This window comes from Ruditapes philippinarum, unplaced genomic scaffold (genome assembly GCF_026571515.1).
Source record: "Ruditapes philippinarum isolate M1 unplaced genomic scaffold, ASM2657151v2 ctg2988_1_1_1_1, whole genome shotgun sequence".
In the NCBI taxonomy this organism is placed as follows: Eukaryota; Metazoa; Mollusca; class Bivalvia; order Venerida; family Veneridae; genus Ruditapes; species Ruditapes philippinarum.
Window position 1 is genome coordinate 332 of NW_026858995.1, and position 3416 is coordinate 3747.

The 3416-nt window shown below is 28.7% G+C and overlaps 1 long non-coding RNA gene across 1 annotated transcript; it reads right to left on the reverse strand.

The window, feature by feature from the left end:
• Window positions 1–1647: 1647 nt before the first annotated feature.
• Window positions 1648–2941, reverse strand: LOC132754879 (uncharacterized). The gene is made up of 3 exons (XR_009629136.1): window positions 2684–2941; window positions 2218–2307; window positions 1648–1802 (listed from the first exon to the last, which is right to left on the reverse strand). It is a non-coding gene; the product is annotated as an uncharacterized LOC132754879 (long non-coding RNA).
• Between the last annotated feature and the right edge of the window lie 475 nt (window positions 2942–3416).

Genomic DNA, 3416 nt, shown 5'->3' on the forward strand with positions numbered 1-3416 from the left:
ACGTTATTATATTTACAAATGTACAAAATTATATAGAAAAAACGAAAAGATTTACTTAGATCCATTCTAATTGAGACTATAATCCTCTCTCACCCTTTTTCTTCTCTTTTCCACTATTTTGTTTTCTTCTTTTATATATATTCTTACATTTTAGACTTGTAGTTAATCTATTCTATAAAAGTTTATATATAAATATATATTTTTAAGTGTGTATAATTAATACTTATTCCCTTGTCTAGTATATACTAATTATAAACTTATTTAAGACAAACCATATAGTTCGCCAAAGGAGAAGAATTCTATAAGACTTGTCTTTCATTCTCATCCTTTTCCATTGTGTAAAATGTTTTGTTTGTTATATATTTGTATGTATGTACATTATATATACTTTCGGGAATAAATATGTTTAAACTAATATTGTGTGGGAATCATTGATAAGCTCACAAATTTGCATTACAAGCTGACCATTTTTCAATTAGAATATGATTTATAACTCTATGATAATTTGTTCATGTTAATTTTCAAAGTCTTTACATTTGTAAAAGGAAATATTCTTATTCTTGTATCAGTAGACATTCACAGTGTAAAGTTACATTGTCCAAATAACTAATAATAATTTCAAGTGCTTTCCTGAAGTTTTTCTTCCGTGATATATATGCTAAGCAGTGCACTATAAATTGTGTAAAAATAAAAGTTCATCAAACTTATGAACTGTTTTTTGTTTCTACTATTTGGCATATATTTATAGCAGTGCTTGATCATTAAAGGGTTCATCTGCAAAATAAGTGTCACTGTGTACTTTAATTCTCTAACAGCAATGGCTATATTGCTTGAATATGCAAGCATTGACTATAGTAAATACTGTGCATGTCATTTGAATTTTGTCTGTCCTGAAATGGAAACAGACATTATCTAAATAATATTGATGAAAAGTTCTTGACAGCTCTACAATGACTACATTTACACATATGTACATTGACAGAAGTTAAAAGCATTGTGTGTTTTTTTAAACATTGACAATTTTGAAACAGTCCCAATGGGTATATTAATGTATCAGTGATGTAATTGTTTTGTATCAAGTGCAAACCCTAAGTTTTGCATGTTTTGTATAGATAATTCACTTTTGGTCAAATGTCAACAGGTCCAAGAGCAGTGAAAGGCTATTACTGGAAGGAAATTTACACATCTTGCCTCAGAAACAAGTTTTTCTTTGAGATGATTTTTATGATATTTAAATGATGGTTATAGATTACATTACTTTTACAATTGCAGTGATCATGGTGATAGTATGAAATGAAACACAATCAAGATAGAAACATTTTAATGCAGATCATTTATCTTTTTACCATTCTTGTCACCTTACAAGTCTATTAAAACAATTTTTTTTGAAACTACATGATGCCTGGTTGAAACTGTTTTGGACAGCCATTTGCAGAAGATAAATGATCTTTGAATATAATTTAATACAAAGTTACAAATTACAGGTTATTTATTTCTAACAAAAGCAGATATTTTGTTTAACATTTTCACACTCACATATATCAACATTACTTTCATTAGAGTGCAAGAATTCAGTCAGACTGTTTACAAAAGCTATGGAGCTTTAAGAAGCTTTCATTCAGTCAAACATCTGTAATGGATTGCCATGTCTCTACCACTATGTACTTTAAGACTGTGTATGGACATTTCCTTTCAACTATGTCTGGTGATATCACTATTTGATTTCTAATCTGATGGTGAACACTCCAAAATAAGTCAAGAGCCATGACAAGTACTCAAGATCCAACCATGAAATCACATACCTGCATATAAAGAAAATTTATCATGAGTTGAAAGCAATAATAATTGGTCAGCTGTAAATTTCAATAATTTTCATATTGTTTTGAATAGAAAATAATGTTGAAAAGGAAGAAACACTTCTTGGTTTCCTAGTTTTTGTAGATTGACTTTGACAACTGATCTTTAAAAAAATGTGATAGTGACTAAGTTCTATTAACCCTTTACTAAACATGATTTAACTAAAAAATATGACCCACTTACTTGAGAAAAATACTTTAAACAGTATTTAACATGAATTAACTACATATGGCATAATGCCATACTGTTTGTTTATTTAGCTACACTGTAATTATTAGACAAAAACGAGAACATTATGTTATACAAGAATATTTTTTTTCATTAATGTAGTTGAAGTAGCTTTAAGTATACATTTCTTACCAAAACGATTTTACAGCAGAGCATGCATGTGTATTTACATGGGATACTGACGTCTTTCATCTCACCACTGTCCATGAGCAGTCTAAATATCTACACGAGCAAAATATTTCATTAAATTTTATGACAATTTAAATTGATAATATACAGCTTGACTGTTTATGCTTTATAAAGATAATAATAATAATAAATAATATTTTCAGTTAGAAGAAAATATATTCAAATAAAACACACTGATAATCATATTGAAACGTTTTATCCGAAATATGCGCTGTCCGAAATTTCTAAACATTATATACTTCTGAGAGATAATCAGGTAGCGCTGTAGAAAATTGATAAAATCAAATACACCAGTCTGAAGTCAGATGCGTATGATGTCGTATCAAATAACAAATTTATTAGATTTACATGGACATGAAAATATTACAACATTTATTGCGATAAACTGAATTCGAAATGACACACCCACCTGAAGATTATACGAAGTTGTCTTTCATTGATACTTGTTCACAAGATGAAACTATTTGCATTTCGTTACAAAACAAAAAACTCTGCCAATTTCCACATATCCTTTGCTTTTCTGTGTAAGTTTTACTTTCCCACCGGCATACAAGTATTACCCAATATAGATAAGCAATGTTGTTGATATTTGTTTGTACCCGGAAGTGCAAAATATCGTGAAATCTCGCAAGTCACATGACGAGACTTACATACCCTATTGTTTAAAAGAATCATAATTATGTGTCTTACATTTCATAACCCGTTGTTTTATTACCAATTTAATTGAATGTGTACAGAATAAGATGATCTGTCTAAAAGCTTCATGAAGCCTTGTCCATTTATGTTTGATACAACTTGTAAAGACATGCTTAACAATCATGATATATCGTAGACAGATAAATATAGTGCATTTTACAAATTGGAAGTATTACATGTTATGATTGTTATCCTTTTCAATTCTTATCATCAAAAGTATTTTCTTGACAAAACGGAAGTTTCAATAATACGGATATATTACCTTATCTAAAGAGCTTGAATGATGTATTAAAAGTCATATCATGAATCTAAATCCATTTTATCAATACAGTGATGAAGTTACACTTGAAATGGTGTTAGAGATATGCAGCTTTTTTTCCCCTGACATTGAGCATTCCAATTATACATTTGAATATATTTTGTATTAATGTTGTATTGTCAATGTT